This window comes from Acomys russatus, chromosome 13 (assembly GCF_903995435.1).
Source record: "Acomys russatus chromosome 13, mAcoRus1.1, whole genome shotgun sequence".
In the NCBI taxonomy this organism is placed as follows: domain Eukaryota; kingdom Metazoa; phylum Chordata; class Mammalia; order Rodentia; family Muridae; genus Acomys; species Acomys russatus.
The window spans coordinates 14,668,575-14,683,629 of NC_067149.1; the positions used below are offsets into that span (position 1 = coordinate 14,668,575).

The 15,055-nt window shown below is 46.9% G+C and overlaps 1 protein-coding gene across 1 annotated transcript in view; it reads left to right on the forward strand.

The window, feature by feature from the left end:
- Positions 1–2,669: 2,669 nt before the first annotated feature.
- Anxa4 (annexin A4) overlaps positions 2,670–15,055 on the forward strand; it is a 55,856-nt gene continuing 43,470 nt past the window's right edge. Inside the window, exon 1 of the mRNA XM_051154842.1 lies at positions 2,670–2,790. The gene's annotated coding sequence lies outside the window, so the exon portion shown is untranslated. The remainder of the gene's footprint in view (positions 2,791–15,055) is intronic.

The following is a 15,055-nucleotide window of genomic DNA, read 5'->3' on the forward strand; positions in this document are numbered from 1 at the left end:
AGAGGCAAGCAGAGCTCTGAGAGTTCAAGGTCAGCCTGGTTTACATAATGAGTTTCAAGACAGCCAGAGCTATGAAGGGAGACCCTGTCTCAAAAACACCAAAAGAAATCAATGAGTAGTAAAATACAGGACGGAGAGATCCAGAGATTTTACTGGTTTTGTTCCAGTGAAAGGCCCCTGAGTACACAGGGTGATACTGCATTTCTTAATGAGGAGACCATATTTTCTGGCATTTAAGACGACACTCAAATTTTAACTTTAACTTTTCCAATTAAAATATAGAATTTGCAGCCTGAGTCTGTGTTGGAAGAGGGCTAGTCTTATACAGCAAGTATATTCCAAACTATATTTCCTTCTCCTTTCTCAACACTCACTCATACTGAGTTTTTCCTACTGTGTTTTTTTCTGGGAACCCTGAACTTCTATGCTGGAAATCTGTCTTCAGGGGAAGATGGTATCTGCAGGCTCTTTGGCAGACTGTGCCACTGGAGGGCAGTCTTGCATACTGTTGCCACAGTGCCCAGTACAAGAATGAATTCTCCAGTTGGTGAATGGGGCTGATGGCTTTCTATACCAATCAGCCTCCATTGATGCCACAATGATAGAAAGTGTTGGGCACGCCCAGCCCAGATATGTCCAAATTCAGACCCACAAAATCATGAATTTTTAATAAGACAGGAACGAAATGGTCGCTGTTTTCAGTCCCTGAATGTGAGGCTGCCTTTGCCCACCAGAGCACCTTGACTGGTCCTCACCCCTAAATACCCTTGTGGAGAAGGCCCTTCTAATCTTCCAGCCTTCTACCTGAGTGATGGGGAGAGGTGACAGCTGGGCAGAGGGGACAGAGAACACCAGCTGCTACCTGAACAGATTTCCAGTGAAGCCGTTTGACGCTTGACAGAAGTCTTACCTGCGCATCCACTTTCAGAGGCACCTGGTAAGTGGAGTCCTTCCCATCCTGAGAAAGGAGATCACATTTCATGTTGCTTCTTGGCTTTCTCTTGGAGCTGGGCTCTGCTTTCTCAGACAGCAGACTAAGACAGTTGTCACCTGGCCTTCTGCTACCCAGTTACCAGAGAAGAGTTAGCTTTACCACTGAGCTACATCCCTGCGACTATTGCAAGTTGTTTTGTTTGAGTCAGGGGCTCCTGCATCCTGGGCTGAGGATGGCCTTGGATTCCCAACCCTGTCTCAAAAACAAAACAAAACAAAAAACCAACAACAACAAAAAAAAACCTCAACTGGGGACTGGAGATGGCTCAGCAGTTAAGAGCACTGTCTGTTGTCCCAAAGGACTGGCCTTCAATTCCCAGCACCCATGGGTCTGTTGTTGCATGTATAGACATGCGGACAAAATACACACACGCGCACGCATACACACACACACACACACACCTCTGTTAATGGCTTCCGCACCTGGGCTAGATCAGTCCTTAAGATGGGACAGCAGGGGCCTGTGGCCTGTGTGCACTCCTATAAAGGTCAGTTTAGCTGGGGACTAACAGCAGTTGCTAAACACTAACCTTTACTTCACCCCTCCCTTCTTTTTTTTTTTTTTTTTTTTAATTTAGTTTTATTTATGTGCATAGGCTTGGAACTGGAGTTACAGACAGTTGTGAGCTGCCATGTGGATGCTGGGAGTTGAATCCAGGTCCTCTGGAAGAGCAGACAGTGCTCTTAACCACTGAGCCAATCTCCAACCCCACCTCGTTATTTCTAAAAGGATACAACAGTCTCCAATCTTCCAGAAAGGAAGTGTGTTTCTTTTGTCTTTCCTGTTACCTTGATTAATTTTGTCTCCTCCCCTTTCATTAGCCTAGAAACATTTAGGCCTTCAAACATGAAAGGACAGGCCCAAGTCTAGATCAGCTGTCCTCCTCCTGAGCACCCAGATGCTAACCATACAATAAGCCACCTTCTCTAGCTACAGTCACTGACATAATTTACTCTAATGACCACCTGGGGTTAGTTGGCTGGATAGCAAACATTGCCCAAAGCAACCCATTCTTTGTTAAATGAGAGTGGGGGTTGCCTGTAGAGCCAGAGGCTCCTTCTTCAAGCATTCAGTGCACCTGCTGCAGGAGGCTTGGGCCCTGAGTGGATAGGCAGGTGTCCAGCAAGGAGGGAGAACCAGGCTGGTGAGCAACAAAGCAGCACTCTAGTTGGGAGCTGAGCAGGAAACCGGGAGTTGCTCCTAACCCTAGTCCCCAAAGAGGCCCTGTACCTGCTCCCAGCACCCTTCTCAGGACCCAAGGATTGCAACTGTCTTCTTTAAGGGAGACTTGGAACTGCTAAGAATTTTCTGGGATAGATGTTGTAATGTGAAAAAAGGACATGAAATGTGCCCTTGGGTGTCATTTTCTACTTTTCTAGCCCACTCTAGTCAGATCTGGGCTTAGGGACCCCAGGCGCCCAGCTGGAGTGCTGAGGTATAGGTGAGACCTGTAACCACTGTGGCATGCAAGACAGAAATCCTGGGATCCGGAGCCTGGGCGGAGTCTGGTTGTGCAATGCCAGGGTCCTGGTTGAAGTTTGGCAGTGCAGCCCCAGGGTTGTTGTGGGGTTGGGATGCCTAGCGCCAGATCAGCCTTAGGTGCCGCCTGGTATAAGGGGCGAGTCTTGAGTCCCTCCCCGCTGCCCTTCTCCTGGGACGGCCCTTTTCCGTGGACAAAAGGACAACCAGGAACTTGGGCTCAGTCTCCACCCCCAGACGGGGCGGGTCCGATCCTGGATGAGGGTGTGGCAGCCTGCAGTAGACTCACTCACAGCCTGTCTCCGCGTGCCTGAGAGGTAAGGGTCTTGGGCCTTGGTCCAGACCTTGGCTTGGGGGCTCAGGGTGTGGGTCTTAGGCTCCAGCACGGTGTCCTAGGATCGGACTTGGAGATCTAGACTTTATTTGGGGATCCTGGGCTCAGTTGCATATCCTAGGCTGGGGCCTGGAAACTTGAATTTAATCCCGGGATCCTGGGGGCAGGGCCTGGGCTCGGGCCTGGGAGTCTTGGGCTCCTGCTGGGTGCCCTAGGCTGTGGTTGGGGGTCCTGGGCTCAGAGATCCAGTGCTGCGACCAGGCGCGGCTCTTTGAGCCACCTGGCATGGCGCCCAGGACTCATGAATTCCCAGCACTGAGCAGCCACCTGGGAAGCCTGGGAAGGAGCAGGCAGAGGCACTGGGCACAGCACCAAGCAGCCCAGCTCACCACTCCTAGACCCCTGCGGTCCTTTGCTGAGTCGAAGCCACAGGCTCCACACTGAGGAGAAACAGCTGAGATAACATTCCCTGAAGTTCACTCCAACACTACTTGTGTTACCTTTTCTGGTGTTGCAAGCAAGTTTGCATTCTCTCATTCTGTCTCAGCACAGTGACTGGCACACAGGATTCACCTTATTCTTAGTTCTTTGTCCCTTGTCCACTAGTGGCTACAATCTAACTCAGTCCTTAGTGCCTTTACCAGTCGGGGACTTTGGCACCTAAGAGGCTTGACATGTACCTAAGTGTGTGAAAACACCCCATTGCTGAAGGAGCACTGTGGTCCTGAGTAACTGGGCACTCCAGCTGATGGCTGGGAGGGAGGATGGGATGGCAGGCTAGATTTCCTTTGTGCTGCCTGTCATTTCCAGACACGCTGCTTTTTTCAGATGGGAAGCAACTCTCCGAATGCCAGTGTATCCATAGAGAACAGGATTAAAAGAATGGGTTGGAGGACTAGAGATGTACTTCAGTTGATAGAGTCGTGTCCCCCCGCCCCCCCCCCCCCCCCCAGCACTCCAGAAACCTTGGGTTCCATCCTTGGCTCCAAAGAAACCAGGGGCACTCTTGCCTATAGCCTCGGCACTTCAGGACAGTTGGAGGCTAGCCTGGACTACACAGATCCTGCCTTAGGGGAGGAAAAGACCCAAATACCCAAAACCCGAACAAAGAGCAGAAACCAGCTGGAGAGATGGCTCAGTGGTTAAGAGCACTTGCTCTTCTTCCAGAGGACCGCAGCGCCCACTTCAGATGGCTCACAACTACCTGAAACTCTGGCTCCAGGGAATCTGACACCCTATCATGGCCTTGGAGAACACACACACACACACACACACACACACACACACACACACTCACACACAGTAGTACTAGAGACATACAGCTGTTAGGTCAAGAGCAATGATCTCCTAGCTGAAGTCCTTGCTTTGGTTAGGGATCTTTTTCCCCCTCTGAAAGCAGAGAGAAACATTCAGGCCTGGCAGGCATCAGTACCCACAGGGTGAGCCTCTTGGTCCTCCAGCCCCATGAGTCCCGGGACATAATTGTTTTGTTTGTGACCAGTCATTCATTTCTTTTCCTGACCTTGCTTACACAGTGGTAGGCTACCCTGCCCCTCTTCAAGGGAGATCAAGGTGAGGGTCTGCCCTGGAGATGGTGGGTCACGTGTCGGGGAATAAGGGATGCTATGGCAAGAACAAGCAGAGAGTTTCCTTCTGTGACTGTTTCACCTAATTATTTCATTAAAACCATGTTTTATATTTAAACGGTCAGAACATTTTAGAGGAGATCCTCAAAGTTATATTCTTTATTTTATCTTTGGTTTTGAGACACGGTCTAACATAGCCTAGGCTGGCCTCAAACTTGCCGTGTAGCCAAGCATGTCCTCAGCCTTCTGTTCCTATTACCTCTACTCCTGAATGCTGGCATTGTGGAGATGCATGGCCGAGCCTAGTTTATGCAGTGCTAGGGTTCAAACTGAGGGCTCTGTGCGCACTAGGCAAGCACTCTACCGAGTGAACCACATCTGCAGCCACCAAAAATTATATACTGTTTCCATCTAAAGCAGGAAGCTTTCAGAAAGGCATTGCTTGTGTTCGGGAGCTGTCAGTTTTCTGAAATCAAGCCCTTGGTGGTGTGTTTTTACACAGAGTATGGAGGATGTTTAACAGGCACCACGACAGCCTTCTCAAAGTGTCTTTGAGTGGTGGTCAGCCTAGACTCCTTGCTTCTAATTCTCTTCAGCTTGAGGTAGGCTCATAACCCAGCACAGGTGAAGAAACAAGGCTTCAAAACTTGGTCCTCCGTTGGGTTAGGCCACTTGTGATTCGAGTCTTAGGTCCGCCTGAGCCTCTGAACTTGGTTCTTAGCTGTAGTACCCTGGCTTAGTAACTAAATCTTGATCTGTGTTTTCGTATTCCTCTTCAACTTTCTCCTTATCGGGGTACCAAGCTGATAGAACTAGAGCTGGGGCAGCAATGTAGCTCTGCTGCTGGTAGAGTGCTTGCCTAAGACCACAAGGCCAATGGTTCGATCCCCGACACCACAGTCCCCTGCTCTAACAAAAGCTGGAGCTCTTTTGGCCAGAAAAGGAAGGCTGCAGTGTGTGTTTGTCTGTGTGTGTGTGTGTACAGAAGTGTGCTTGTAGAAGTCAAGGGACAACTTCAGCTACTGTTCCTCAGGTGCTGCCCACCGTTTTGCATTTCGAGGAACAGTCTCTCGTTGGCCTGGAGCTCACTCACCACATAAGCCACGCTGCCTGGCCAGCAAGCCTCCTGGATCTGTCTCTGCCTCCCCAACAGTGAGATCATATGCACCCCTACCACACCTCACCATTTTAAAACACAGTTTCAGAGGGAATCGGCTGCTGGCAAGGCACCACTTTACCATTCCACTATGACCCTAGTCCCTCAATGCAGTCTTACAGGGCTCAGTATGTCTACACTTAGCTCCAGCTCAGAGATTTCCTGTTTGTTGTTCCACATGCTTGAAGCAGAGATGGTTTCCTATACTCTGTTAACTGCCTTGAAAGGAGGGCCTCTCAGACCCACAGGTTAGGTGGGGTATTTAACTCTTTGGTGTCTGGCTGTGTTTGAACTGAGCTGTGATTTTGCTGTGAGACCCTGAAAACCATTCTGAAGAGCATTTTCTAAACTTAAAGACTCCCATTGCTTGAGGCCAGTAAATTGTCACACTACCTCCTGGGCCGGTCACAAGATACCTGTGACTGTTATCGCGGCATCAGCACAGGCGTACGTGAGGACTAAAGGCCAGCCTGTAGGTTACTGTGCAGAAATCCTGTGGACTCCTCCCCACCCCTGACCTAGCCCTCAGGCCTCCACCCACTTAAGAGTTGAACCATGAGAGCCCAGAGAACAGACACTTTCTGGCCCACGTGGGTGCAGTTCTCTGTGTGAGGGGACCCTCCCCGGGGACAGGGACCATGTGTCCATGTGGCACTATTATCAGAGGCTAACATGGGGCCTCACTTTCCTAATTCACTTGCATCTGAGCTGTCTTCCCTAGAGAAGAGAAATTGAGCCCCAACATCTACCTCCCAGGGAACAAAGGAGCAAATGTTTCCAGGGCTTCGGCAGCATTGTCTGCAGGTGCTCCCTTCTGATGCCTGTGAGGATGGGTTGAGCTTCCTCATCCTTCTTCCAGTCACCCTCTCTCCCATAGAAACATGATCAAAACCACTGGTCCCGTTGGTTTGGTGCATCTCAGTCTTAGAGCCAGCACCCCTCCTCTCATACGAATGTGATGGAAGTCACCAGCTCTTTCTTGAGGAAAATGAACACACACTCAAGACCCTCCACAGTCTCAAGAGGTCCCTGGACACCCTTCTGATCCCAGGCAAGGGTGCCTGGGGAGCACCTGATGATCCTGTGAAGAATTGCTATGAAAGCTGGTAGCGCCTGTCAGATTTTTTTTAAAAGAAGGATTTCAATTCTCGGCGTGTTTCCTAGATTTATACTTGGGTGTGTGTGTAGAGCTGGGTGCAAGGCTGCAGGCTCAATTTAGGAGCAGAAAACTGGAGCTGTCTGAGTGTCTATCTGTCTGTAAAGGACAGGCAGAGTGACTTACAGAGCGTTTGAGCTATGTGAGAGTGAGTGTGATGGGAGAGGGTAAACTGTGTAAATTGATGAATGTGGTGAGTGCATGAATGTGGGAAATCAAGAGGCTGGAGAATTGCTGAGCAAGCAGCAAAGAGTGGGTGCTGTGCTTATTCTAACAGACCCAGCATGCGTGTCACACACACACAGACACACAGACACACAGACACACACACACACACACACACACACTCCTAAACATAAGTGATTCTTAAAAAAAAGAAAAGTTAAGCAAAAAGAGTAGAACACAAAACTAGTATTGTTAGATGTGACCATGAAAAGAAAAAAGAAAAGCCAAACCACAAGCTCGCCCAAACTGGACAGGACTGGAATAAAAGATGGCAGGCTGGTGTTTTAACACGCCCTTTTCAGTGTTAATGTTTCCATCTCTGCAGTTCTGAGAGTTACTCTTTCCGTCTGAAGGGACGGACAGCTCACTCTCTCTGGCACTGCAGCCCACAACTTCATCAGCTCCACACACAGGCAGCTGAAGCCATGACAGCTGAAGGAAAGAGAGGGTCACAGTGACAAAACAGCCCGGTAGCCAGGATCCATCCTACTGCAGAGTCCCAAGGTCGATTAGAATAAAGTGAAATGACTCTATTTCAGCCGATGTCCATGTGTTATCTTCTACAAACAAACAAACGAAGGGCCAGAAGCTGAGCCTGTAGCTCAGCTGCGAGAGTATTTGCGTAGTGTGTGTGAAGCCCTGGGGCTCCAGTGCAGCATAAACCAGATCTCCTGGCACACATCTGTAATGCAACATTGGCAAGGTGGAGGCATAGGTCAAGGCCATCCTCTTCTTCATGGGCCACCTGGGACTCTGCCTCAAAATAAGTAAATAATAAACAAATAAGTATTGTTTATTAGTGTTTGTATACTCTTTCCTGTGATACCTTAACATACTGATGTTAAACTTTCTATAACCCCTAAAAAGAATTTTAATGGCCTTTTAGAAGAATCCCAGTGGTTTTTTTCTACTGTTATTATTACTGTTACTATTATTATTATTGACAGAGTCTCACTATGTAGACCAGGCTGGCTTGAATTCACAGATATCCACATACCTTGTTCTCCTGAGTGGTGGGATTTTAAAAGGTGTGTGAAAAAAACCTTTTTTTTGAGTTGATAGCAAACTAGAAGAAAGAATACAGTTTGGTGTAAGCCTTCTGGGATTACATGGGTTTTGAAAATCTAAAGTATCTTATATCTTGTCTAATTCAAGAGGATTAAAAAACAAAAACAAAAATTGACCACAGACTGGATCCTGGCCATGTTGAGTACAGGAAATCTGAGCAGCAACTGTTAGTCTCAGAAGAATTATTGATAATATTCATCACCTTCCAGCACCCTCTTAGAATGTTATGTTGTTCTCAGGCCTAGGGGTGTAAGTGTGTCAACACAAATAGTTCTTGGATTATTTAAAACAAATAAATCATAAAGAAGCACTTAGTTCATTGTGTCCAAGGACATATAGGGGGTTTGGAACTTGCCATCCACTGAGCAGCGATCTCCTGGGCCAAGAGGAAATTTGAATATATGTATTTGAAATTTCTTATTTTCTGAGAACTCTCCCAGTCAGACTTGAAATCTTCTTTTGAGACAAGGTCTCATGTAGCCCAGGTTGGCCCTGAACTGTATAGTCAAGGATGACTCTGGACTGCTGATCTTCCTGTGTTCACTTCCCTAGTGTTGCGTGAGAGTCATGTGCTACCACATCTAGTTTTATTAGCAAGCAGTGGTGGGCATCGAACCTGTGGCCTCGTGCATGCCAGGGAAGCACTGTGTCAACTGAGCTGTGCACCAGCCGTGCTCTAGCTTTCGGGAATTGTAGCATGCATTATCACTACCCGTGGCCACCCTGTTGCACAGTGTACACCAGAACTTCTTATTCTGTCTAACTATACTCTCCGTCCACCCTGCTAATCCCCATTCTACTCTCAATTTCTACGCCTGCACATGTTTTCTAGTCCACGTGAGTGACATAGCGTGGTGTTTGTCTTCCTGTGTCTGTTTTAGTTCAAGGCCCTCCAGTTCCATCCAAGTGGCTATAAATGACAGGGTTGTCGTTCCCTTTGGGACTCACACCACACACTGTGTGGGCTCATTGGGGTTCGTCCAGTCACCAGTTGGTGCGTGTTTCTGCTGGGTCCCCTTCTTGGCAGTTGGGATAGGGCTGCAGTGACCCGGGATAGTCGGTGTCTCTCCCACAGCACTGCTCTCGGTCCCTTTAAGTTAGACCCTGTCGTGGGAGTGCTGGGTCGCAGGGAGCTCCCTCATGCTTTCCATTGTGGTTTGGAGCTATTTGCATTCCTGCCAACACCATGCAAGGATCTAGATGCCACACTTTGCTTGGACAAGCTGTGCTTAGTCATTTGGATGATGGCAGCCTGTTCTGGGGTCAGGTGACACCCCCTGTGTGGTTTTGACCTGGTCTTCGCTGATGGCTGGTGAGGCTGATACTTCCCCCAGGGAGAATTATCCACTTGAGGGTCTTGTATTGAGGGGGAGCTATTTAAATTAATATTCTTGCTTCTCATCAAAGCTACCTCAGCTCTTTCCTAGCTTGGGTGAGGGTGGCAGTGACTAGAAAGATGTTTTGTTTGTCACTGCCGCCCTCAGCCTACTCCAGAATTTCCTGCAGAAACCCCACCGCCAGTCTAACCAGCAAGCTCCAGGCTCAGTGAGAGACTCTATTTCAAAATATAAGGTGGGAAGCAATTGAGGATGGCATCCTGGTGTCATCCTGTGGCCTCCAGATGTGCACACACACACACATATGCAAACACACACACACACACAAACACAGAGAGAGAGACAGACAGACAGACAGAAGAAGAGAGGCTGTAGGCAACACTTTAGGTGCTGCCCAGAAGCTATCCCAATCTTTTGGCCACTCAAACAAACAAACAAACAAACAAATATAAGTAAAAGGAGATGGAACAGTTACCTTCAGTAACAAAGGCTGAAGCTGGGAATGACTGTATCTCGGTTGTTGAGTGTGGGTTTTGGGAAGGCCCAGATCCAGCCCCCAGCACCAAAAACAAAACAAAACCCAAAATGGCTGTGTAGGCAATATAAAATTGTTAATGACTGTCAGTTTATGCTAATTTTTCAGTGATGACATGTTCGAAATTCAATGTTAACCTGTCACCGGAAATTTTTGGTATATATTTGAATGCTATAGTATTACAGTTTATCATCAATTCTCATGCTCAGAATATTTTAAATATACTTAAGGTTGTTTTTTTTGTTTGTTTGTTTGTTTGGGGTGTTTTTTTTGTTTGTTTGTTTTGGGGGATTTTTTTTTTAGTAGCTAAATTAAGTACCAAAAAATTTTTTTCATGAGCCCAGCCTGAAGCTCAGTTTATACAGCCCAACAGGCACAGAGCTCTGGTTTGATACCTAGGCCCCCCCATAAAAGTCTGTAGCTAGGCAAGCCTGTGACTAGCACTGGGAGGCGTAAGTGTAGGGTCAGAAGTTTGGGGCTATCCCTGGCTGTATAGTGACCTAGACACCAACCTGGATTGCACAAGACTCTCTCCCATTCTTTTTAAATTTCCATTAAATATTTGAAACCCCATTTTAAAAAACTGTTTTGCCTTTAATCCCAGCACTTGGGAGGCAGAGAAAGGTGGATCTCTGTGAGTTCAAGGCCAGCTTGGCCTACACAGTGAGTTCCAGGACAGCCCCATGGATACAAAGAGAAACTCTCTCAGTAAAAAAGAAAAGAAAGAAAGAAAGAAAAAAGAAGAGAAAAAACTGTTTCATCTTCTCCAGAAAAAAACAAAAAAAAAAAACAAAAACGATTTGAGCTGAAAGGCCTCTGGCTTTTAAAGCTTCATGTGTCCATGTGAACCCATGAGCTCATGTGTCAACTCTGTTGCCTTCTCTTTACGGTGACAACACTGAAGCTTCTACCATCTGTCACTTCTATGTGGGGAGCAAGCTTCCATTTAAAATCTTAAATATAAGCAAGGTATGGTGGTGGCACACCCTTTAATCCCAGTATTTTGGAGGTAGAAGCAGGTGGATTTCTATGAGCTTGAGGCCAGCCTGGTTTATATAGTAAGTTCCAGCCAGAACTACACAGTTAGATCATGTCTCATAAGGACAAAAAAAATTATATATATATATATATATATATATATATATATATATATATGTGTGTGTGTGTGTGTGTGTGTGTGTGTGTGTGTGTGTGTATAATAACATATGATATATATTTACTTTTTAAGCTAGAAAATAATTTCAGATAACTAGCAAATTCAAATTGCAAATGAAAACCTTGTGCTGTCTGTAAACCATATTCAAATGAACACATTAAAATATTGCTCAGGGCCTGGAAAAATATTCAAAGTGAACAAAGCTTCTGGTACCGATTACTTGCTGCACAATATTAGAAAGAGCGAATTCCACCTGGCAGGTGCATTGTGTGCACAGGGGTCAAGGTGACCTTGAGTCCTGCAGGAGCAAGAAGTTAATGCATTTTAAAATCTAAAGTTAATGCATATGGGGAAATTAAATTCAATCAGAATAAACAGACTTTTCAAACTGAGTTACTGCAGCCAGGTGTGGTGGTGCATGCCTGTAATCTCAGTGTTCTGGGAGGCAGTTCAAGGCCAGCCTGGTCTACAAAGCTAGTGCAGGACAGCCAGTGCTACAGAGAAACCCTGTCTCAAAAACCAAAAAAATAAATAAATAAATAAATAAATTTAAACCCCATAAAACAACAACAACAAAAACAAAACAAAATAAAACTAGTGACTCGGAGCTGGAGAGATGGCTCAGTGGTTAAGAGCACTGACTGCTCTTCCACATGACCTGGGTGCAGTACCCAGCACCCACATGGCAGCTCACAATGGTCTCTAACTCTAATTCCAGAGATCCAGCATCCTCACACCAAGAAATTATTACAAACAAAACAAAAAAACCCTTGAGCTTCTCCGTGGCTGCAGCTACATCCCTTGCTCAGTACCCACGTGTGGGGTTCATCCATTGCAAGGTAAAGAGACTGGTCACGTCAGCAGAGCACCCAGAGACCCCCGGGTGGTGACAGCCACTCTCTGGCAGGGGAGAGCTGTTTTCAGTGCTGCTCTAAGTCTCCTTTTCTACCAGTTAGAAACAGTTATTGACAAGTTCATACTTATAGTCCAAGTGAGCCTCAAACTGAGGGACCTCCTGCCTCAGTCTCCTGAGTGCTGTATGATTTGATGGGCATTCGTCACCACAGCCACTGTGTGTGTGTGTGTGTGTGTGTGTGTGTGTGTGTGTGTGTGTGCATGTCGTGTGTGTGTGTGTCTGTGTTTCTGTGTGTGTTTTATTACATTTTTTTCAGTCTGTGTGTGTCTGTGTTTCTGTGTGTGTGTGTGTGTGTGTGTGTGTGTGTGTGTGTGTGTGTTTTATTACATTTTTTTTTATCTCTGTGTGTGTGTTACATTTTTTCAGTTTGTGCGCACTCTTCATGGCATGCATGTAGAAACCAGAGGACGACCTGCTGGGTTTGGTTCTCCTTCTACCACGTGGGTCCCAAGAAATGAGTTAAGTCTTTTCTGACTTTAAGCTTTCCATCCCGACACCTCTTGTCAGGTTTGGGGGGAGCAGGGCCAGTAACTGGTGTCACCCTTCCTGCCCCCCACCCCGGTTTCTAAGCTGCTTTCCCTGGGCTCTCAGCCCTCTTGCCACCTCTGGTCAGTCCTGTTCTTTCCAGTCAGTCCTAAGCCACTGGCTGCCCTGCCCCCCTCCTCCACTCTCCTTAAAGAGGATTCAGTATGAAATGGGGGAGGCTTCACCACAAACAGCAGAGTTCCCTCCGTGAATCAGAAAGCCACAGTGGAAGTTTGAGCAGTTCTATTTTGTGTCTTTCTGCCAGAGTCAGCTTTAAGTCTGGAAATATTTGGAAGAGGAACCTCACCCTGGCCCGGGGAGGGTGTGGCTGAAGGAGGTGCCACCCACACAGCTGGCTGGATCTGAGGTCACCATCCAAGCCAGGCCTCAGAGCAAGGCTGCTCTGTGCTCACTTTTGGCCTCAATCTGTGGAGGAAAGCATGCTGCTTTTCCTGCTCATCTGGGAAGAGCATGCTCTTCCCTCCAGGGTGAATGGCGAGGCCGGGTGGGTGGCCATCTCTACAGCCAGAAGGACAGGGCCACAAAGCACTGACTGGATCCTACTCCAGGGCAAAAGGAGGCAAACAGGACAGCAGGGAGCTTGGCCCTATGCTGACTCAGTGCAATCCCTGCCGGGTACGCTGTATGCGTGAACCTGTGGGGTATAGAATGGTGCTAGGTGACTTCCTCTGCTCCCTGCCTTGTTTTTACTGACTGTGTGCCTCTGAGCCTGGACCTTATGATTTGCGGAGGCTGACTGGCCAGTGAGCCCCAGGAATCCTCCTGCTTCCATCCCCTCCCAGAGCTGGGGTTACAGACTCACTTCCACACCCTTTTCTTTTTATTATTATTAAGCATTGGTCCTCACACAGCAAATACTTTGTCCACTGAGTTGTCTCTCCAGGCACCTTCCTGTACTTTGCAAATGATTTACTTTTATTTTATGTACATTAGTGTTTGCCTGCATGTGTGTCTGTGTCATAGTGTCAGATCCTAGAATGACAGATGGTTATGAGGTGTCATGTCTTCCTTTGGAAGAGCAGCCAGTGCTCTTAACTGATGAGCCATCTTTTCAGACACCATCAGGTATTTTCTTTCTTTCTTTCTTTCTTTCTTTCTTTCTTTCTTTCTTTCTTTCTTTCTTTCTTTCTTTCTTTCCAAGACAAGGTTTCTCTGTGTAGCCTTGGCTGTCCTAGACCCGCTTTGTAGACCAGGCTGGCCTCGAACTTACAGCAATCCACCTGCCTCTGCCTCCTGAGTGCTAAGATTAAAGGCATGCACCACCATGACCCGGCCTCATAGTGTACTTTTTACAACACATGGTTTTTGTTTTTTTGTTTTGTTTTGTGTTTTTGTTTTGTTTGTGTTTGTGTGTTTTTATACAGAGCTCTTGTAGCTCAGGGTGGCATCACTATGTAGCTAAGGATGACCTTGAGTTTCTGATCCCCCTATCTCTGCCTCTCAATGCTGGAATTATAGGCTTCTGCCACCATGTTTGGCCAAAGTAAATAAATAAAACAAAACAAACAAAAACCTTTAAAAGCTGTATATAGATAAATAGTGATTGTATTTATCTGGGTGCAGAGTGATACTCTGCTTTATAAATACGTAGCAAATAGTTAAATCAAACCACTTGGCAGATCCATCACCCCAGCTCCTTACTTTTCTTTGTGGTAAGAATATTTAAGATTCACTCTCAGTGAATTTGAAGCATGAGGTGTTTTTTGTCAAATTCACTGCATTGTACAGTGACTCCAATAAAGAAAAACCCCTCACTGAGGTACAGGAGCCTTTTGGCCTTTGTCTTTCTATTCCCAGGTGCCCCAGTTCTAGTAGACACCATTTTCCCCCCTCAAACTCTCCACCCTCCTGGGGCTGTTTCCTGAATGTCTGGAAGACCACAGGTGCAGGCCACCAGGCCCTGTGCACTCCCTGTGTTTAGAGTTGTGTTGATTTAGAGTCCATATGCCCCATTCGTCTTTTTGTGCTTGGCTTATTTAACTTAGCACGGTGCTCTTTTCTTTGATTTGTTTTCACAGGGGCCACATTATCTTAAAAGGTAAAAAGCATCCCAGGCATGTATTTAACCAACTCTTTTTCCCTCACCTGCTGATGGACACTAGGTTGATTCCCTGTCTCCAAGAAACCAAACCAAAAAAAAAAAAACATTGTGTGTTACATATTTTGGGGGGAGTGGAGCACATGCCGCATTGCATGTGAAGGTCAAAGGATGACCTCTGCATGTCAATTCTCTGCCTTCACCATGTGGACTCTAAGGCTTGAACTCAGGTCACAGGGCTTGACAGCCAATGCCTTTACCAGCTGAGTGGTGTCAAAGGTCCTAGTTTTAGTACTTCTGAGGATCCTCCCAGGCCACTCCACATGACTGGTGCGCCCGGTGACGTCATTACGCCCAGTTCACAGGGTTCTCTTTTCCTCACATGTCCTGTTCCCCCCTTCTCTTACTTGGATTCTAATTGTTCTCTTTTCCTGTGTCACCAGGGTTTTGTAAAGAAATATGGAATGCTTTTAATCTCTTGGGGAAGGATCACGAAAGAGTCAGGTATCTGAGTCAGGCATGGTGACAT